The sequence below is a fragment of the Globicephala melas genome, chromosome 6, assembly GCF_963455315.2.
Source record: "Globicephala melas chromosome 6, mGloMel1.2, whole genome shotgun sequence".
NCBI lineage: Eukaryota > Metazoa > Chordata > Mammalia > Artiodactyla > Delphinidae > Globicephala > Globicephala melas.
The window spans coordinates 74,082,172-74,105,556 of NC_083319.1; positions in this window are offsets into that span (position 1 = coordinate 74,082,172).

Sequence of the window (23,385 nt, forward strand, 5' to 3'; positions counted from 1 at the left end):
AGTCTGAAACGTTGCCTTAGTCTATAGGAAGCTACTCTTATTTAGGTCATAACTTTCTCAGCTTCCTGCTACTAATATTTGTCATAAAAACCCAAAAAGTTCATGTCAGTCCTTCATGTTTTCAGTGATGGGAAGTTTATTCCTAAAAAAAAAAAAAAAAAAAAAAAAAAAAACTAAAATTTTTTACTAATGCTATTTTTGGCTAAATTGTCATAAAATGCAGAACACATGCCACAGAACGATCTCATCAGGTCACACCTATTTCTCTTTTCTATTTTTTTGTAATGATTTTATTGTCCAATTTTATATTGAATTTTGCATTGTATGTGATCAAAGAAATTTTTTGGAACAAGCAAGGAAGGACCAACTTAATTAAAATTAAGCAAACAAATGGAAAATATATCCCACACATTAGGTGGAAATCCTCAATTTCATATTAAATGTAGTTATTTCTTATGGACGCATACAAAGTTCCCAAAGCTATCACATAAACTCTTTTAGAGCAAGTACCATCTCTTATATGTACTTTGTTGTGTTGCAACTGTGAAAAATTGTTAGCACCATTATCAGTTTTCCACTTTTTCTTTGATAACAGGATCATAATTTTTTTCTAGCTTTATTGATATATAATTGACATAAAACATTCTGTAAGTTTAAGGTGTACATGTTGATTTGATACACATATACTTCAAAATGATTACCATTGTAGAGTTAGCTAACACCTCTGTCACATCACATAATTACCATTTCTGTTTTGTGATGAGAACACTGATGATCTACTCTCTTAGCAACTTTGAAGTATATAAAACAGTATTATTAACTATAATCATGATGCTATACACTCAACCCTCAGAACTTTTTCATCTTAAAACTGGAAGTTTGTACCATTTGACTAACATCTCTTCATTTCCTCCATTCTCCAGCCCCTGGTGACTATCACTTTACTCTGTTTCTCTGCGTTTGGCTTTTTTCAGATTCCTCATATAAGTGACATCATACAGTATTTGTCTCTCTCTGACGTACTTCACTTAGCATAACGCTCTCCAGATTCATCCATGTGGTAGCAAATGGCAGGATTTCCTTCTTTCTCATGGCTGAATAATATCCCATTTTGTTTATATACAACATTTTCTTCATCTTTTCATCTGTTGACAGACACTTAGGTTGTTTCCATACCTTGGCTACTGTGAACACTACAATGAACATCAGAGTGTAGATATCTCCTGGAGATTCTTTTATCATTTCCTTTGGATATAGACCCAGAAGTGGGATTGCTGGGTCATATAGTTGTTCTATTTTTAATTTTTTGAGGAACCCCCATACTGTTTTCCATAGTAGCTGTACCAGGTTATATTCCCACCAACAGTATACAAGGACTCCCTTTTCTCCAGATCCTTGCCTGCCAGCATTTGTTATCTCTTGTCTTTTTGATGACAGCCATTCTAACAGGTGTGAGGTGATACCTCACTGTGGTTTTGATCTGTATTTCCCTAATGATTAGTGATGGAGAGCACCTTTTCATGTATCTGTTGGCCATTTGTGTGTCTTCTTTGAAAAAGTGTCTTTTCAGATCCTCTGCCCACTTTTAAGTTCAATTTTTTGCTTTGAGTTGTATGAATTATTTACATATTTTAGATATTAACCTCTCATAGGGTATATGGTTTGCGAATAGTTTCTCCCATTCTATAGGTTTCCTTTTCATTTTGTTGATTTTTCTTCTGTGGCTTCATTTTGTTGTTTCTTTGCAGGAGTTCATTAGCTTTGTATAGTCCCATTTATTAATTTTTGCTTTCTTTTGCATAAGAGGATCATCATTCTGTGAGGGGCAGTGTATCATGTGATCCTGTTTTCATTCTCTACTTTCATACTCTCCATTTTAACTGGGGTTAGACATGTGATCAGTCACAGCAACAAAAACTTAGAGGAAATCCAGTAAGTGTTTCTGAGAAAGCCTTTTCTTTCTTATAAAAATCTCACAGAATTCCCTCCCTCTTACCTTCCTTGATCAAGGAGCTGGGTTGAAGACAGGACACATATTTGTGACCATACAAAAGGTATTGCACCAAAGGATGGAACCCAACAACCTCAGAATGTTGGAGGAAATGTAACAATCCTGGGTGTGATGGTATTGCTCAGAAGCTGAAACGACACTAGCAATATCTACCTACAATCTTATTATGTGAGGAAAACTCCTATACGTTTAGGTTGCTATTAACTGGGATTTCATTTTACGGCAGCTGAATATATTCTTAATTCACATACTGCCATAAGTTTTTATTAGTCGTACTAAACAATTTTTCAAATTGTTCTTCAATAAAGATGTTATGTATGACACTTATCACCCTCCCACTTGAGTGATCTAATTTAGGTGTTCACTAATTTTTGCCTGAGTCAGTCAGTAGACCTTTAATAACTGTTTGCTAAATGAAAATGAATTAGATTTTTGTAATATCCATTTATGTTTTCTTGCTACATCAATTCTCTTCTCCTTCTAATAATCTTGAGGTCAATGGATTTATTTTTCTGGAGCATAATTTTGATCATGACTTTCTTCTGCTCATAAATGCTAAATGACTCCCCAGGGTCTACAGAAATCCAAATTCCTTATTCTGTTATTTGAAGTCATTCAAAACTCTAGCCCTAATATTCCTTTCCAACCTAATTTCACATTATTGATTATAATCCAAATAAATAAAACTGCTGTCAACTTTTCTTACATATCTAACCAATTTTGAGGAGGAGATGTTATTTATCCTGCTAAAATGACCTACTGCTCCTCATTTCTGACTGTCAATCACCTGCTTTTCTTTTCAGTTTCATCTCATGTTTCGTCTCCTCTTGAAAGTCTTTATTCAATCCCCAATTCCATCCACCTCCACCAAGGTAGAACTAATCTTCTTCTATTCTCAATTATAACGCAGTGATGTAGTTGTAATTTTCTAATAGCTTACCTATGCTGCTGAATAGTATAGGGTTCTATGTATAGGTCTTATTTACTCTACCATATCATCTTTGGAGTAATATTTGTGCTTGTATAAACTTTACTGAAGTCTAATATACAAACAGAAATAATATACAAACAGAAAAGTATAAGAATTATAAGTATAGATGTTGATGAATTTTTAGGACCATGAATACTTTTATATAACTGCCACTTAAATGAAGGTATAAAACATAACCAGCATCCAGCATCCTTTCTCATACCTCTCCTCACTGGCCACCCCATGCCAAAACTTCCTTGGATTCCATCACCATATATTAGTTTTGCCTGCTTCTGAACTACATATAAATGATATCATTCATTATGTATTATTTTGTGACTGGCTTCTTTTGCTTAGCATATACCTATGAGCTATATTCATATTGTTAATATATCAGCAGTTTATTCCCCTTCATGAATTTAGTATTTCTTTTGTGTGAATATGCTGCAATTTTTATACATTCTACTATCGATAACCATTTGGTCTGCTTCCAGTTTTTTGCTACTATGAATAACACTAGAATAAACATTCTTGTACATGTGTTTGGGGGCACTTTGGATACACTGTTGTCAAGTATATACCTAACTGGGGAATTTCTGGGTAATAATATATATGTTATGTCCAGACACTCAGACTTATGAATGGGAAACAACCACTTTTTCTCCACCTACATTGGAGGAGACTGTATATATGTGGGTCTGTTTCTGAACTTTCCATTCTGTTATGTGGTTTCTTTGCCAAATACCACACTGTCACAATAACTACAGCTTTATAATAAATCTGAATGTCTGGTGAGGTAAATCTTCCAAATTTTTCCTTCATCTAGATTTTCTCTGCCATCTTGTCAACTAATTGACAATGTTATAATTAGAAATACATTGAGCATATTACATGTTAATTTAGGAAAATTGGTATTTTTAAAATTCTGAATTTTCTAATCTATGAATATAGTATATCCCACCCATTTATGAAGGTCTTAAAATTTTTCTTTGTCAGAATTGTTTTGTCATTTTTCTATGTGGAGGTCTTGCATCTCTTTCCTTAGTATTATTCCTAGGTGTTTGAATTTACTTATTTTTCTTGCCTTATTGGACCAGCAAGAACCTCCGAATGATACTGATTTAAATCAATTATAGAAGGAATATTTGTCCTTCTCTCTCAATCTGTGTCATGCAATATTTTACCATCAAGGTAATTTTTTTAAAATTAACATGCAATTGACATATTATATTGATTTCAATATACAACATAATGATTCATATTTGAATATACTGTGAAATGATAACCATAGTAAGTCTAATGATTTTTGCTGGAGGCATGCTGTAGATGTGTTTTATCATATTTTTTTAAAATTACTATTTCTGGTTTGATAAAAGTCTTTAACATGAATAGGGAGAATTCATCTTCTGACCATGAAGGAGTAGAGAAGTTGCATTCCCATAGTGAACAACTTAAAAACTGGTCGAATAAATGAAACGACTGTTTTTAGACATTGAGATAAGTAGTCTAGTGCTGCGATTACTGAGAAAAGGGAAACAAATTAAGTTGTCCCTATGAGTTTCCAGCTTTCTTCTTGAAGGCATTTCCAGACTGCAGTGCAGAAGGGGGAAACTCAAGGAGAACACCACCGTCTCACTGAAGAGCCTGATATCAGAGTTTGGCTAGGCTGATGCAGCTGGAATTTGTGAGATGTAACACCAGAGAGAAGGATGCCATACAAAGAGCTCTGGGAATCTGAACAGAGGTACCCTATAGTCTGTCACTGATACTAAACTCTAAATCAAAAGTATAACAGGCTTATTTGTGGGTATTCTTCTGTATTAGCCTGCTCACGGTGCTATAACAAAATACCAGACTGGGTAGTTTAAACAACAAAAATGTATTTCTCATGGTTATGGAGGGTAGGCAGTCTAAGATCAAGGTGTCCACTGATTGGATTCCTGGTGAGACTTCTTTTCCCAGGTTATAGATGGCTCCTTCTCTCAGTGTCCGCACATGGCTAAGAGAGAGTGAGCTCTTCAGTACCTCTTTCTATAAGAACACCAACCCTATGGGATCAGGGTTCCACCCTCACAACATCAATTAACCTTAACTAGCTCCCTTGGCCCAATCTCCAAATACAGTTACATTGTGGGAGTTGGGACTTCAACATACGAATTTGGGGGAACACAGTTCAGTCCTTAACAGTTTCTATTGTCTGTTTTGCTCCTCTTTCATGTGATGTGTCTGTGAAGAAACCAAAGAAGAGATAAAAAAAATATCTAAAAACAAATGACAATGAAAACATGACCATCCAAAACCTATGGGTCACAGCAAAAACAATTCTAAAGAGGGATGTTTATAGCAATTCAAGCTCACCTCAAGAAACAAGAAAACTCACAAACAATCTAACCTTACACCTAAAGCAACTAGAAAACAAAGAACACAGAGAATTCAGTTAGTAGAAGGAAAGAAATCATAAAGATCACAGCAGAAATAAATGAAATAGAAACTAAAAAAACAATTGCAAAGATCAATAAAACTAAAACGATTCTTTGAGGAGATAAACAAAATTGATAAACCTTTAGCCAGACGCATCAAGAAAAAAGGGAGAAGATTCAAATCAATAAAATTAGAAATGAAAAAGGAGAAATTACAACTGACAGCACAGAAATACAAAGGATCATAAGAGACTGCTACAAGCAACGCTATGCCAATAAAATGGACAACCTGGAAGAAATGGACAAATTCTTGGAAAGGTACAACTTTCCAAGACTAAACCAGGAAGAATTAGAAAATATAAACAGACATATCACAAGTAATGAAATTGAACCCATAATAAAAAATCTTCCAACAAACAAAAGTCCAGGACCAGATGGCTTCACAGACGAATTCTATCAAACATTTAGAGAAGAGTTAACACCAATCCTTCCGAAACTCTTCCAAAAACTTGCAGAGGGAGGAACACTCCCAAACTCGTTCTACAAGGCCACCATCACCCTGATACCAAAACCAGACAAAGATATCACAAAAAAAAGAAAATTACAGGCTAATATCACTGATGAACATAGACACAAAAATCCTGAACAAAATACTAGCAAACAGAACCCAACAACACATTAAAAAATCATACACCATAATCAAGTGGGATTTATCTCAGGGATGCAAGGATTCTTCAATATACACAAATCAATCAATGTGATACACCATATTAACAACTTAAAGAATAAAAACCATGTAATCATCTCAAAAGACGCAGAAAAAGCTTTTGACAAAATTCAACACCCATTTATGATAAAAACTCTCCACAGAGTGTGCATAGAGAGAACCTATCTCAACATAATAAAGGCCATATAGACAAACCCACAGCCAACATTATTCTCAATGGTGAAAAACGGAAAGCAATTCCTGTAAGATCAGTAACAAGACAAGGATGTCCACTCTCGCCACTATTATTCAACATAGTATTGGAAGTCCTAGCTACAGCAATCAGAGGAGAAAAAATAAAAGGAATACAATTTGGAAGAGAAGAAGTAAAACTGTCACTGTTTGCAGATGACATGATACTATACATAGAAAACCCTAAAGATGCCACCAGAAAACTACTAGAACTAATCAATTAATTTGGTAAGGTTGCAGGATACAAATTTTTTTTAATAAATTTATTTTATTTATTTATTTTTGGCTGCATTGGGTCTTTGTTGCTGTGCGTGGGCTGTCTCTAGTTGTGGAGAGCGGGGGCTACTCTTCATTGCAGCATGCATGCTTCTCATTGCAGTGGCTCTCTTGTTGTGGAGCACACGCTCTAGGCATGCAGGATTCAGTAGCTGTGGCACACAGGCTCAGTAGTTGTGGCACATGGGCTTAGTTGCTCCGCGGCATGTGGGATGTGCCCCGACCAGGGATTGAACCCATGTCCCCTGCATTGGCAGGCTGATTCTTAACCACTGCACCACAAGGGAAGTCTGCAGGATACAAAATTAATGCACAAAAATCTCTTGCATTCCTCAACACTAACAATGAAAAATCAGAAAGAGAAATTAAGGAAACAATCCCAGTTACCATTGCAACAAAAAGAATAAAATACCTAGGAATAAACCTACCTAAGGAGTCAAAAGACCTGTACTCAGAAAACTATAAAACACTGATGAAAGAAGTCAAAGATTACACAAACAGATGGAGAGATATACCATGCTCCTGGATTTGAAGAATCAATTGTGAAAATGACTATACTTAACCAAAGCAATCTACAGGTTCAATGCAATCCCTATCAGATTAGCAATTGTATTTTTCACAGAATTAGAACAAAAAATTTTACAATTTGTATGGAAACACAAAAGACCCTGAATAGCCAAAGCAATATTTGGGAAAGAAAAACACAGCTGGAGGAATCAGGCTCCTGGACTTCAGGCTATGCTACAAAGCTACAGTAATCAAGACAGTATGGTACTGGCACAAAAACAGAAATATAGATCAATGGAACAGGATAGAAAGCCCAGAGATAACCCCACGCACCTATGGTTACCTTATCTTTGATAAAGGAGGCAAAAATATACAGTGGAGAAAAGACAGCCTGTTCAGTAAGTGGCACTGGGAAAACTGGACAGCTACATGTGAAAGAATGAAATTAGAACACTCCCTAACACCATACACAAAAATAAATTCAAAATGGATTAAAGACCTAAATGTAAGGCCAGACACTATCAAATTCTTAGAGGAAAACATAGGCAGAACACTCTATGACATAAATCACAGCAAGATCCTTTTTGACCCACCTCCTAGAGAAATGGAAATAAAAATAAACAAATGGGTCCTAATGAAACTTAAAAGCTTATGCATAGCAAAGGAAACCATAAACAAGACCAAAAGACAACCCTCAGAATGGGAGAAAATATTTGCAGATGAAGCAACTGACAAAGGATTAATCTCCAAAATTTACAAGCAGCTCATGCAGCTCAATATCAAAAAAACAAAAAACCCAATCCAAAAATGGGCAGAAGACCTAAATAGACATTTCTCCAAAGAAGATATACAGATTGCCAACAAGCACATGAAAGGTTGCTCAACAACACTAATCATCAGAGAAATGCAAATGAAAACTACAATGAGGTATCACCTCACACCAGTCAGAATGGCCATCATCAAAAAATCTACAAACAATAAATGCTGGAGAGGGTGCGGAGAAAAGGGAACCCTCTTTACTGTTGGTGTCAATGTAAATTGATAGAGCCACTATGGAGAATAGTATGGAGGTTCCTTAAAAAACTAAAAATAGAACTACTATATGATCCAGCAATCCCACTACTGGACATATACCCGGAGAAAACCATAATTCAAAAAGACACATGCACCCCAGTGTTCACTGCAGCACTATGTACAATAGCCAGGATATGGAAGCAACCATCATGTCTATCGACAGATGAATGGATAAAGAAGATGTGGTACATATATATAACGGAATATTGCTCTGCCCTAAAAAGAAATGAAATTGGGTCATTTGAAGAGATGTGGATGTACCCAGAGTCTGTCATACAGAATAAGTCAGAAAGACAAAACCAAATATCGTATATTAATGCATATATGTGAAATCTAGAAAAATGGTACAGATGAACCTATTTGCTGGGCAGGAATAGAGATGCTGACGTAGAGAATGGACAGGTGGACACGGCAGGGAAGGGGAGGGTGGGATGAACTGGGAGATTAGGTTTGACATAAATACATTACCATGTGTAAAATAGATAGCTAGTGGGAGCCTGCTGTAGAGCACAGGGAGCTCAGCTCGGTGCTCTGTGATGACCTACATGGGTGGGATGGGGTGGGGAGGGAGATCCAAGAAAGAATCCAAGAAGGAGATCCTTATATACTTATACATGTAGCTGATTAACTTCACTGTACAGCAGAAACTAACACAACACTGTAAAGCAATTGTACTCCAATAAAAAAAATTGTAATCTCTGGGCCACATTCTCTTTCTCCATAAATACTTCACCTGTCTTCTGGGAGGCAGCTTGAGTGGAAGGCAGATCACCTCAAACCTGTCAGATACAATCTGATTCTGAGTTGGTTTATAGTGTTGGTTAGGCTGAGATGCCTTTAATTTTCCCCCATTCTCAGGATGTAGTTCTGCAGGGGTTCCAACGGAGAGCCTGGAGTGTTTATTAGGGCCCCCTCCTTTGGAGAACGTGAACGCCAATGACTGCTTCCTCAGCTACCTGAGCATGTTGAAACCTCGACTCTCCTTTGTAGCAGCTTTTTGTTTTCACTTCTTAGCCTCTTACCATGACCATCTTAAGAATTCCGTATGTGCCTCAAAGGGAAAATGTCTCCAGTGTCGTGTTCACTTTCCCCTATCTCTGAACTGTCTGAGATCCTTATCCCCCAGTCTTATTTGGCCATCCCACATGAAAATTATTCACCAGCCCCATGTGATTGAAAAGACCCCATCTGCTTATCTGCCTTGGTTCTTGTGCTTTGCCTGTTTCTGAGACTCTCACCATCCCAGGACCACAACTGGCAGGTACCCTGAGGGGAAAGTGTCTTCTCCACTTTTGAGGATCTCTTCTTTCCCATTTGCCTCAGTGGCAATCTGACCTTTCCAATCAGATTTTTAAAAACTGTTTCCAGCTTTTCTAATTGGTTTGACAGAAGAACTGGTCTTCCATGAGTTGCTCCATCAAAATTATTTACAATGTGAAGTTTTGTAACATAAATGCTTTAAGTAAAGGGAACTCAGGGTTCTAGAGTCAAAAAGAAGCCCATCTAAAGTTTAATGAAGCTGAGGAGAACTTTAAGGCTCCCTTGCTCACAAGCTAGCTCAAAACCTATGTGATATTATACAGAAGCTCTTGTTTGTTTTTGGTTTTTTTGTGGTACGCGGGCCTCTCACTGCCGTGGCCCCTCCCTCCGCAGAGCACAAGCTCCGGACGCGCAGGCTCAGCGGCCATGGCCCACAGGCCCAGCCGTCCCGCGGCATGCGGGATCCTCCGGGACCGGGGCACGAACCCGCGTCCCCCGCATCGGCAGGCGGACTCCCAACCACTGCGCCACCAGGGAAGCCCCAGAAGCTCTTTAAGCCTCTTTCTTTTTTTTTTTCTTTCTCAGCCAATACTGGAAATAACAACAGCATAACAACATCTCTATAGTAGTCATATTTTCACACCCACTTTATGGAAGAAGAAACCCTTACTTCGATAAGGTAAGTTCCTTGACTCTGGCCACGTAACTAGGAAGTGACAGATGTCTGTCTTTGAGATTTAAGAGCCTGTTTTCCTAACCACAGTGTTACAGAGATGAAACAGATCTCATCATGACGTAATTTTCCCCTTTACACCCTTTTTGTTTATCTTGTGTGGCCTTCGCCCAAATCACCGTGTTGGGAAGCCCAACAGATCTAACCTACATTTCATTAATTTTGTACATGTTAACAGCAACCCTTAACTCCAAACATTACCACAGTTCGATGACACAGACTATTGAAAGAAAATATGCAGTTGGCCCTCTGTATCCTGTTTCCTGTGTGCAGATTCAACCGATTGCAGATTTTCAACTGTGAGATTTCAATCTGCAACTGGTTGAATGCAAGGATGGGGAACCCGTGGCTACGGATGCCGACTGCATTCATGGTGCTACGCCATTTTATATAAGGGACTTGAGCATCTGTAGATGTTGGAACCAATCCCTCGGGGATACCAAGGGATGATGGTAAATTCTTTGTATATACTATACAGTTCCAAAGGAAATTAAAGAGATTGTTATTTTTCTATCACCAGTGCCGTCACAGCAATATTGTAGCCAGAGCCTTCCTATCACGCCAACAAAAACAGTAACTACCCATTCTGATGGATAACAATGTGTTAGCCTCTGTGCTAAGAGATTTGCATTTTTTCTCACTTAGCTTAATTAACAACAGTCTGTGAGGTAGTTATAGTCTTCATTTTAAATATTAGAAAACTGAGTTTTAGAGAGGCGAAATAACTTGCACCAGGAGATTCACTTTAATGATATTCATAAATCATTAAAACTTGATCTGAGGCTGAGCTCCCTATTAGCTGATCCCAGTGTTGGCACTCAACGTGTTCCCTCAGCTGCTGTGGTTCTGGGCCACACATCAGCTCCTTCCTCGCCTCCCTTCCTTCTTTCCTCCCCTTCCTTCCTTCCCTGCTTTCCAGCCTTCCGTGACAGCCTTTCTTTCTTTCAACTATCTCACAAACTTGAATAAATCAGCATTTTGGGTAACACATTTTCATATTTGAGCAATTTGAATAACGTGCCATAGGTGATTCCCTAAATGGAAAGTTTTCCCTTAGGTATTAACAGTAATTAAAAAAGAAAACAAAAAGAGATTTTTGTTTTAATTGGCGAAAAATTAAAGAAACATTTGTTGTCACAGGCATATATTTACATTCTATTATAATTAAAATACAACAGCTTTTATGGTATGCTTCACTGATGTGTGATATCAGTGATCAAAAGCATTCTTCAAATTGTGCTTTTATACCTTGAGAAATGCTTAGTGTTTCAATGTTTTTCAATCCTGCCTTGAGAATTACCTAAGCAGTTTATGAAAAGAAAAATTACAAATATCCAAGCCTTAACCATACCTACCCTAGAATTATCAGATATTTGTGTTTTTAAAAAGTCCCCATGACTAAGTCTGATATACATCCTGGTATTAAGAATCCCTGCCAATTTCTTTATTAACATTTTAACACACTGACCAGTTTAGCTTACAAAGTGTGCAAAAAAAAAAAAAGTATTCACTTTACTTCTGTGCTATATAAATAACCATGTTAATGTTTCTGGATATTCACCAAATATTCTCAGTTCTCTCATTTGAGGGTGTGATGGGCTTGTACTTCTCAGCTCCCTTGTGGCTGGGAGGATGCATGTGCCTAATGAAACTGTACCTCTGGGCCAGAACATTTCATTGCCTGGTTAGATTTCTGCTACGGAAAAAAAGGGAGCAACAGCAGCATCACCTGAGCTCTTCCTAGAAATATAGATTCTCAGACCCTGCCCAGATATTCTGAAGCAAACCTGGCATTTTCACAAGATCCTCAGGTGAGCTCACTCAAATCAAAGTTTGAAAAGCACTGCTCTAGAGTTCAAGCTTTCCCTGGACTGAGGCCAGGGACGTTGGAGATGCTGGCTGGAGTACCCACATTTGAAATGGTGGCCCACTTGCCAGCCTGGAATTCTGAATGATTCTGATGGGCAGAACTCCCTGCCAGTTGGGGACAGGGATGTACCATGAGCTAAACTTCTGTGTTTTAAGATCTCTGTGTGGCTGGACTCTGCAGCATAACATGTCCCATATTGAGTGGATAGCTTTTGGATGTATTGCTTTTCCCATCTCTTTGAACATGGTTATAAAATACACAGCACCAAATTAAAATCAAAATACCTGTGAGTATTTTCAGTTAAAACACAGATTTTTTTTTTAGTACCAGAATCAAAGATCTGCATTGACAAGAAAATAAAGTTGACTAGCCAGAGACAGGACAGAAGAAGGAACGTATACAAGCCACACTAGGGCAGCACTGGCTAGATTTTGGATTCATTCAGATCTTTAAGGAAATAGCTCTGAGTGGAGCCCGTAGTGAATGGAGAAGAATGGCTGCCTTTGTTTCAATATTTGAAACTCGCTGGTATTAAAACCAAAGCCAAATGCACGGATGGAGAGTGGGGTGAGGAAGATTATCACAGCTTGCCATATGGGCAGCTCTGTTTACTGAGCAAGGAGAGAAAAACAGGTGGGTAAAAAAGCAAGCAGGAAATAGAGAAGAGGGGAATGGAAATAGTAACAAAGGTTTCAGGCTTACCACATCTTGCTCTTTTATTTCAAATCTAGAAAATAGCTCTGGGCATGCTTGCCTTGATGAACTGGAAAAGTTCCATGCATTAAGGCCAGCAACCCTGACACAGGCCATATCGGGAATGCATACATCTTTTCGACGAAGGGCTAATCTTGTACAAACATATTGCAGGGCGTTTTCAGGTCCTCTAATGACCCCCAGACTCTCTCTTGCACGATATTGTTAATGTAGAGGATATTTGGGCTAAGCATTGTACAGATTAAACTGGTGGGTTATTTCCCCGGCATTTTAAAAGTATCATTCAGCCCTATGGCTAGACCACTCTTGACTGGGAAATACAAAACGTAAGTGAATTTTCCTTTGCTTCATTAGTGGAGGTGTGAGAAAATTTAAAGGGGCTGTTCAACTTTCTTCCTTAAAACAAGCTTATATTTTTCTTTCTCAGACACCACAGGACACCAGTAGCTTCAGAATGGAAATGCAATTACTATAGACTACATGCCAAGTTCGTTTATCACTTAGGTACTCATTTATTTTTAAAAAACGTGTGCGTGCTCTCTACGTGCCAGACACTGTGTGGGAGCTGGTGATACAGTGGGAAACAGGATACACAAAGTCTGGTCCTTCTGCAGCTTACATTCTAGTATAGCACTATGACCTCTGTATAAATGGAAGCCACCTACATCCATCAGGAATGCTGACTGACGCCTGGATTCTCTGGTAACTGTCATGAACTCACCTCGCTTGGTAACACAGCATCATTTTATGGTACACTAATTCCCACCTTATGTGACATATCAAAGTCTTCTTCACTTTTGTCCATTTATTCAATCATTTATTTCGCATTTTCCCACCATAGAACGTAGCCTTCTGACAGTGCCGCTTTCCCAACACATCTGTTTGTATTTTCCTGTAGTGTTTCCAAAGAAGCGGGTGAAACAACAACATGGTAACAAAACATTTGTCTCTCAGCTTTCAGCTTCCCCTGAAAATCTGTGCCATACTCGCAAAGAATGTCAACTCTTGGCAATACTTGGGAAGCAGTCTTGGGACCAAACCAAGGAGTCTGTTACCCAGAGTACTTTCCAAATCAAGTTCTATGCTAATGGCAAGGATTAGTGTATTGATTAAGAAATTAAGCAAGTGGGTCATATCTGTATAGTTTATGGACAGAAGCAAGATAAAGAAAATGGTTAGGGATTGGGGTACAATGAGTTAAATTGGTCAAATCGCTGTTGGAAATTAATGTTGCAAATACTGAGTGTTCTCATATCATATGATACTTGCACACAGTTTTACCCGCTCCACCAGCCCTGGATGTGTCCTTAAAGCCATAAAGCTGGGTATTACAAATTAGCTATTACAAGAATATGCATGGGTATGATTTCAGTGCCAAAGAAATCACCAGAATATTCATGATAACACTTGCTTCTCTCAAAATGTTGTTGAAAGAATCAAAGGAGAAGATATTTGGGAAAGTGTTTCATAGCCTAGAAAGCACTAGACCTACCAGAAATGGTAAATTCTCTCTTGTTATTATTCTCTATTGTTATTATTACTGTGCTTGCTTTAATGCAACCTAGATGCTGAGATAGCCCGGCCTGTATCTCGCAAGGGCCACGTTCCCCAGGAAAGCACATTCTGATTTTGTCAGCACCATCATTCAGACACACTTGCAGTCGGTGACTCTGACCTTTCATCTTCTCCAGTGCTCCAGCCCTGCTGAGCTAAAATAGGGCAGTGTGCCTTCTTCCCCGCTTCTAGGTGAAACTGCGCACATGGGTTACAAATGGAAACCTATTTATGATGGAGAAAATTGGAGGGTGAAAGCAGAGTGCTTATCAACTTGTCACAATATGGGGATGCTGGAAGGTAAAGGGCCATTTTCAAGCAACCTTCAGAGGAAGGAGGCTGATTTTCCTTCCTACAAATGTCAGAAGGAAAACTTTTAGGCTGTCACATATGGCCTGTATTTCTAGAACCTGGCCCAACTTGGCAACTCTAAGGGCTTTGTGAACAGAGCCACTCAGAGGATGTGGTTTTGAGGGGAGGAGCTAGGGCATTAGCAGGGACAGAATAGTGAGACATGAATGCAGAACCAGAGGACAAGATAGCAAGTATATTAAGAAAACATTCATGGAGAATTGGGATGTAAAGTTTATCCATGAACACTGGCACTAAACGGAAATAGCTTAGGCTGTTTTTGCGCCTGTATGCTCTTACGTGAAGGCACATACGTATCATACACATTCTGTCTTAGGCTGGATTTCTCCAGAAGCAGACCTTACAAATAGGATTGAGCAAAAGAAGTTTGTCTGGGAAGCGACCCCAGGAATTACCAGTAGAGGAGAAGGAAGAGAAGAAAATCTTAACAAGGTATTTAGTGGGCTGGTTACTGCTACAGGCAACTGGGAATCCACATCTGGGACGACCCTGGGAGAAGATGCAGAACCCACCGCAGAATAATCCCACAAGAGGTGCAAAGAAACTGGGACACGTATCCATCAATTTCCATTCATCTTGGTTGAAGGCTGTTCTCAAGGACATTTAATGCACAGCCCTTCCATCCTCCATACTTGTAAGCTGAGGATATCCCTGCTATGAGAACACTCTTCAGGCAGTGTTCGAGTGTTTTCAGGAAGAACCAGTCAGTGTTTATGGGATGATGAGTCCTGAGGCACATGGGCAAGCTGTTGACAGTATCTGCTACCCACACCATTGTCCTCAGACTCTATGATGTTTACTTCTGACTTTTCTCACTCGAATCTAATCCTTCTTACCCTCTTTCACCAGACACTGCCTTGAAGAGACAACTGAGGCTCTTGTATTGGATAGGAAGGCATTTCCTTCATACTGCCATCTTACATGCAAGTATCTAGACTAGCACTGTCCATTAGAAATGTAAGGTGAGCCGCAAATGCTAGCCACGTATGTAATTTTATGTTTTCCAGGAGCCAATTTTAAAACAGTAAATTAAAAACATGAAATTAATGTTAATATTGTATTTTACTTAATGTAACTAAAATATTATTTCAACATGTAATCAACATAAAACTATTAATGAGATATTTTACTTTGTTCAATTAAGTCTTCAAAATATATGTATATTTCATACACCAGCCCTCAACAGTCATGCGTGGCTAGTAGCTACCATATTGGACAGTGCAGGTCTAGAGCCTCTCCACCCTCCATCTGGAATAAGGAGTGCTTAGCAGTGTCCTAATACATTTAAAGGGAAATGAGTAAATCTTTGGGGGCACAAACAGATCACACTCCTGCTGGATGTTAAGTGAGAGAGGTGCTAGCAATGTCTTTAATAGCTTGTCATCAATTTTTAGGGTGGATATATAATAATGCCAAAGACCAGATATACCGGCCCCTTAACTCCACCCTCTCAAAAAACAAACAAACAAAAAAACCCGAGATGTGTTGCTATGTAAAGATTTACATGCAGCTCCAGGAATGAGGCTTGGGGGGAAAGCTTCCATTGACTGTAATTAAGTTTCTATATCTAGCAAAACGGGGAGGGAAAATATCTGTGGCCTCCCCATGATCCACCTCCATCATTTGTGTAGCCTTCTTCCACACTGTATCAGGGTTGGTCTGCATGACCGACAGAATAAAGCATAAGTGACGGTACGTCACTTCTGAGATAAAGCTATGAAAGAGATCTTCTTGCTGTCTCTCTCACTGCTCACTCTAGTGGGAAGCCAGCTGCCATGGTGAAGGACAGCCCTGTGGAGAGACCTATGTGATGACGAACCGACCCTTGTCAACAGCCTCATGAGTGACCATAGAAGAGGATCTTCTAGTCCTGGCCAAGTGTTGGAGACTGCATGTCCAGCTGACAGCTTGACTGCAGCCTCATGGGAGACCCTGAGGCAGAGGTACCCAGCTCAGGCACTCCCAGGTTCCTGAGCCTCAGACACTGTGAGATAATCAATGTCAGCTGTTGACTGTTAAGATTTTGGGTAATTTGTTGCACAGCAATAAATAACTAATACAACATCCGAGAAAATACTTTCAACTATAGATAAACGAGGAGAGTACATTTCTGTGTTTATAGACTGAGATTTGTGTTTATCACAGTCAGATTGAAAAGAATAAGTGTGAGACTGAGAAAGAGAGATAAAACCAGACCATGATTAGAAAGTCAGGAACATCAGGGCAAGGAAGACGATAGTCCAGAATTTCCTCAGAGCAAAGATATCAAAAACCTTGTCTTTACTGTTTGTTAGCCTAATGTCAAAGCATAGGGTCAGAATTGATTTATTAAGGGGAGGTACTAAGTCTAGAAGTCATCCAAGTCTTATCCAAATCATCAACGATTAAAAGATAAAAAGGGAAAAAAAGGAAGAAAAAATCTTTCTCATAGTGTTCAGGATTAATCCAAATTCTGAGATTATATATCAGAGGGAACGGAAGATATACTTATGCCCCCAATCTGGAATTTCACCTGGTATTAAAGAAGGTTTTAGTCCTCCCTGGGGCCAGCATTCTAGAAACGTTAACTGCAAGTCTCTAAGGAAGCCATGCCATTGGGCCTAGCATACAAAATGCTTTAGGCAAGCTTCATTAATCTTGTTAAAGAACACGTCTTTGCCATTCATGGATTAGACATACAAATCATTCATCCCCATAAGGAATTGCAAAGGAATCTAAGGTCACTCAAAACTCAGCCTTGTACTGCCTGTGATTGTCAAGGTAACAAACATTTCACAATTCTGAGCAACCAGACCTCTGCAGACTATTTTGAAGCCACCATAGGTATTAGCCAGTCTTCCACGTCCCACTTCACTTAACGGTTTCCAGAGGCATTCTCAGGAGAGCTAATCAAGATACTAAGTCTACCCACAGACAACCAGACTACCAATACCCTGTAGCAAGTTAGGAGAAGTAAATAGGGTTTTCTTTGTCTTCCATCAACCTTAGATGCCAAGTTCTACAGAGCCGAATAGAAGCCCCCTCTGCTGTCGGTGCTTGTTACAGCAGCTGGGTCAGGGCGCTGAGTGAAGGAGAGGCATCAGGAGTATGAGGATGCAAATTCTACTTGCTCCTTTATGTTGGACACAGTGGTGATTATAGATGGTATTTCTTAATTGTTTACAATGGAGTCAGGCCCTTTGAAACATTACCTCATGTTTCGGACTTCCCTGCTGGCACAGTGGTTAAGAATCCACCTGCCAATGCAGGGGACACGGGTTTGAACCCTGGTCCAGGAAGATCCCACATGCCAAGGAGCAACTAAGCCCGTGCGCCACAACTACTGAGCCCATGTGCCACAACTACTGAAGCCCGCGCGCCTAGAGCCCGTGATCCGTAAAAAGAGAAGCCACCGCAATGAGAAGCCACTGCAAAGAAGACCCAGTGCAGCCAAAAATAAATAAATAAATAAAAATTACCTCATGTTTCAAATATTATCCCAGGCGAAATGGGTTTTATCATGCTCATTTTAAAGACGAGAAACTTGAGGCTCAGTGTGTGGTTGAATTCTTACCAAGAACATGCAACTATTACGTGACAGAACCTGGGTTGGAACTGAACGCTGTCTGACTTCAACAGTAGTGTGCCTATCCACTGTGATTTTTTCACTACTACCTTACCACTTCCTACAATTGAGTCTCTCTTTTCCTATTTCCTTTTTAAGATCACATTTATTATGAAACATTTTCTCCCCATGGCTATAACGATGATATTAAAAATACTGAAAAACTGGTATGCCTTGGGAGTTGACCAGTGAGCAGAGATGCCTGATATGGTTAGTGCAGGAAAGGGTCCCAGAGGTCGCTGGAATGCCAGAGGCGGGCCATGTAGTTGCCATGTTCTCAGAACTGAGGGGTTCCTTGAGGGAAGTAGTCTCACGGGGGCTCATGACAGCTCCTATTTACCAGCTGTTACATACATCTTTTAAATTTTTCATAGGCAGCATGGTTATACTGGTGTAGACCAGCTGAGTATCAGCATTGGCTGGTTGAATAAATTAATAATAGCACAAGACAAAACTTTGACCTTATGAACAACAGTTTTGCTCTAGAATTTCCACCAGAAGAAACAAGTGGAGAAGAGTTTATGCATTGTGTAAAAATACATATTTAGTCTCTCACACAGAGACCAGTGATAGCAGTACTAAGAATATGATGTAGCTGAGAAGATGGTTAGTGGTTTTAGCTCTATAACCCCAGTTCTCTCAGAGCTAAAAAGAATATCTGCATTGAATACTGAATACTAGAAATTTATAAATAAGCTACTGTTCTTTGTTGGTTTCTTATACTGCATTCTGAAAGACAACATGTAAAATGTTCACAGAAGAAAATTTAGAAAGTGAACAGAATTTAGTCTTTAAAATGAGTTTATACTTCGGGTATGTTAGTGTACTGCTTTAGTGGTTCAACAAATGTCTGGTTATCTTTGTCATGATACCCTCTGATGGGCAAAGAGTAGCATGATGTTTCATTTTACATAGCTGGCAACCATAGGAGAAAAGGGAAAAGAGGACTGCAGAGAAATGCACGGAGCAAAGTTTCTGAAGCTAACCCACACTCACAGACAAATGAGTACCGCTCACAAGCCGTATGAGAAACTGAGTAGGTGTGTTTCCTTAAATAACACAATTTAAAATTTCTGTGTCATTAGTAATATCCTAAAAAATTTTATTATGTCGGATATGCCATTAGAACTATCCTCAAAAACACACCTGATTATTTAGCTATGAAACTATAAACAAATAAAACTAAAAACAGGTAAAATTAACTATGGAATATCTTTAAATATTTCTCTTACAGGACCTTGCTGGCAAAGGGATGTTTCAGGCTGACTAAGGGAATAAAATTGAGGATTATTTCTTCTGGGCTCTCCTATCTCCAATTTAACACCCACTGAGATGTGAGTTAATTCTATGTTAGGCATTTTGTTAATTTTTGTTAATTTTTAAATTTCAGGTCAAGTCATTATTAATTTTAACCTTTGAACTGTTTTTGTTTTTCTTAGAGTGAAGTTTATGTTGTCACTGCTGCTGTTCCTGCCATCATATCCAAAGCATTTTGGGTTGCCATGATTTTAACAGAGAAAATCATCTCGGACACTATATACCTAAGGCCTAACAGGTGGTTGAAGATACTGAAGGTCAGTGGTTGCTGGCAGTGATAGACTGAACTATTATTGCTTTTTTCACATCCTCTTTTCCAGGCAACTTTGCATTTCCTCCCACAAAAGTACAAACTGTATTTCAGTGACTTCGGAGCTCAGCCAAAGACTTGCTTTGGTCAAAGGAACTTGGGCATAAGTGATAGCGTGCTGGTTCCAAACCTAGGCATTGAGAGGCCTTGTCTGTTTCCAGGTTGCCTCTTGGTCTCCCGTCATTGCTGTGAAAGCAGCTTCCGCTGGATGGTTGCTCTCCCTCTTCTTGGGCCCCAGACTAAACAGGCTAGGAGCAGAGCCCCTGCAGAGCTGTGCAGCTAAATGCAGCCTGGAGGAGCTGCCCCAGCACACTTAGATGTGAGAGAAGTTAATGCTTATTGGTAAATGGCTTGGAAGCGTTTGCAGTTGTTTGTTACATGACCAAATTTGTCAGCGGTTGACTGATGCACTGGAAGTGGCCTTAAGGTAGGGAGTTAATTAGAAGTGGTGTGATGCTGCTCCAAATAACCTCGCTTTCCTCCTGATACGATCGTGTCAGTGTTGCTCTCTGCTCAAATGATGAAAATGTAAAACTTAAGGGGCTGGAACAGCATCAGTGAGGTAACCTGTGGTTCAGTATACTAAAAAAAGAATTAAAATGGCATTTTTAAAATTCTTTAATTAGTTTTAATCTAGACTTTAAGTTAACCGAATATGTAATACCTCATTTAACTAATCTGTATTAACATTTTTTAAGGTAACAGAGATACTATCACATTATTATTATTATTATTATTTTTTGTGGTACGCAGGCCTCTCACAGTTGTGGCCTCTCCCGTTGCGGAGCACAGGCTCCAGACGCGCAGGCTCAGCGGCCATGGCTCACGGGCCTAGCTGCTCCGCGGCATGTGGGATCTTCCCAGACCGGGGTACGAACCCGTGTCCCCTGCATCGGCAGGCGGACTCTCAACCACTGCGCCACCAGGGAAGCCCTATCACATTATTTTAAAAAGAAATGTCCAGATTTAAACAGAGAGGGCCACTAGAATCCAGTAATACAGAGGACTTCGTATCTTAAATATTCTTGAGTTTGATCTAATCAAAATAAAATTTCATCTTCTTGGGAGAATCCATTAGTAGGGAACAAGCAGACGGTTCTCTCGCTAAATATTAAATGCATGCAGTTTATTATAAATCATGTAATGATGCACATAATGTAAGCACAAGCCCTGCTTGTGAGAACTACGCAAACTTGCTTTGGGTCTAAATACGTCAGAGAGTCCTTTCACATTATATTTTGGATTACACAAACTGTAGCTGTACGTACTACATGCAGAAGTAGACATGGCTCTCTCTTCTCTTAGTATGAATGGAAATAACGCAGCCTGCCAAAAAATGCTTTGTATCGTAGTGAAAGTTTCCAAATAAGAAAAATAGCAGAGCTCTCAACAACTTTCTCCACTGTAGAAAGAGGTTAATGCAGTCCCAGACAAAGGTCAATGCATTGATCAGTGTAGCTTCAAACAAGGAGGCAGGGGGCTTCCCTGGTGGTGCAGGGGTTGAGAATCCGCCTGTCAAAGCAGGGGACACGGGTTCGAGCCCTGGTCGGGGAGGATCCCACATGCCGTGGAGCAACTGGGCCCGTGCACCACAACTACTGGGCCTGTGCTCTAGAGCTTGCGAGCCACGACTACTGAGCCTGAGTGCCACAACTACTGAAGCCCGTGCACCTAGAGCCCATGCTCCGCAACGGGGGAGGCTGCCGCAATGAGAGGCCTGTGCACCGCAACGAAGACGCGTGCGCAGCAACGAAGAGCCAATGCAGCCAAAAATAAAAAATAAATTTATTAAAAAACAAAAAACAAACAAACAAACAAAAAAAACAAGGAGGCAGGTCTTTTCACAGTGTTTACAGTATGTCTTGAAATTATCAAAACATCGTTTTACTTTGTTTTTTTTGTTCATTAGGCAAAGATTTCTATTTAAAAAGCCTTCTGAAAAACATTAATTGTTGCTAAATAATTCCATGTGTAGCCCCATCAGATATACTTATTTTAATTGCACCTGAGAACTTTTCTTTTATAAATATCATATAAAATACTTTCATTTTATAGATACTATGTAAAAATGAAGGCTTATGAATACAATCAGTTGGAATTACAACATAAGAGAAATTGCAGACTATACGAACTATTCCCTGGACAGTCTATCTTTTAGTAAATATTGGAATGCCACTATTCTGCTTTCTCAGAACACAGGGAATGAAGGAACAAACCCTTATCATTATTTCACATTATTCACTGATATCACCGAATCAAATACCAATGTCTTTTTTTTTTTGAGAAGATTTTTTGTTTTCACCCATCCCCTACTGTCTCTGCTTCACTAAAAACTTATTCATTCAACAAATGTTTATTGAACATCTACTGTTCTCTAGGCACTGGATATGAAGCAGTTTACAAAAAGACATAGATGACCTTAGCCCTTTCGGAGTTTACAGTCTAGTAGAGGAGATACAGGCTAAGCACATAGATATGGAGATAAAGAAATCATTTCAAAGAGTAATTAACACAGTGAAGGTAAAGAAACTGGGTGCTCCAAAAAAGAATAAGAAAACTTAATTCAGATTGGGTGGTCAGTCTAGGAAGAAGTGACATTGAGGCTGAGGTCCTAAGACTGGAAAAGGGCTGGCCTTTGAAGGAAACCGTCCCCAGGCAAGAGAGAAAGTTCCTGCAAACGCTCTGAAGTGAGAAGGAGAAGTTGGGGCTACCTCCTTGAAATTTTGGAGAGATTTCCTCTGTACCTTCATCTCATTCTTAGGTCATGGTACTTAATGTTTTTATTTTCTCTTAATGTATATGTTCTGTTTCCAAAGCTGCCTGAGGGCAGAGAACTAGTTTAAGCCATTTTTATCACCCATGATAAATAATTGTGTATTCCAGGGTCACAAATTTAAATGCCTCCAGGGTTTGGACTGGAGGAAAGCTGATGAAGAATAATCATTTTATTCTTAACCCAGAGGAGGGCATTTTTTTGTTTTGTTTTCTCACTGAATCAATCAGGCTTCAGTAAGGAAAATAGAAGCCATTCTATATGTTCTGAGTATAATACAGTTGCTTTGAACCTGACACATATGGTCTTCCCCAGTCACCTCTCTCCTACTCCCTCTGGTGCCTTTCCTCTTCTAGCTTCTAAATCTCACTGGTGACTCTTATTAACAGATGAGAATCTGTCAGTTTATAAGGAAGCAGATTCTGGGAAGTGTCGTTTCCAGCATCTCTTCTGCAATGCACTTTGGCCTACTCAACAGCCATATTGACCCTTTCAGACATAATTAAACTTTCGAGTAACAACAAAAGGAACACCCTTCTTTCATCTATCACGATGGAACTATTCCTTGATCAACTGATGACCTGCCCCACCTCTTCCCAAAAGGTCAAGATGTAAATTCCATTACGTTCCTGTATTCACCTTTGGGTAAAATTCTTTTTCTA